Genomic DNA, 556 nt, shown 5'->3' with positions numbered 1-556 from the left:
TAGTAGCAAAGTTCAACAAGACAGAAAATAACAAATGCTTGGGAGGTTGTGGAGCTATTGGGACTCTCATACACTGCTAATGGGACTATATAATGTTACAACCATTGTGGAAAGGAGTATGGCGATTCCTTCAAAAGTTGGAACTAGAAATACCATTTGTCCCAGCCTTTCCATTACTAGGTATATACCCTAAAGAAGTGAGAGCCATGACAAGAACAGATATATGCATACCCATGTTCATCGCAGAACTATTTACAATAGCCAAAACATGGAAACAACCTAGGTGTCTATCAACTGAGGAAAGGATAACCAAACTATGGTACATACACACAATGGAATACTATGCAACGCTAAAGAATAGTGTCGAATCTGCAAAACACCACATAACGTGGATGAACTTGGAGGACATTATGCTGAGTGAAATAATTCAATCACAAAAGGACAAATATTGTATTAGTCCATTATCGTAAAAGTTAAGGAAAGGTTTATCTATAGAAGGAAATTTTCTGTTGGTTACCAGTGGTGGGAGGGTTGGGAGGGAACAGTGTTAGATAGT

The sequence above is a fragment of the Orycteropus afer genome, unplaced genomic scaffold (assembly GCF_000298275.1).
Source record: "Orycteropus afer afer isolate SDZICR_OR568_19922 unplaced genomic scaffold, OryAfe1.0 scaffold00391, whole genome shotgun sequence".
In the NCBI taxonomy this organism is placed as follows: Eukaryota; Metazoa; Chordata; class Mammalia; order Tubulidentata; family Orycteropodidae; genus Orycteropus; species Orycteropus afer.
Note: the sequence above shows the minus strand (reverse complement) of the source record.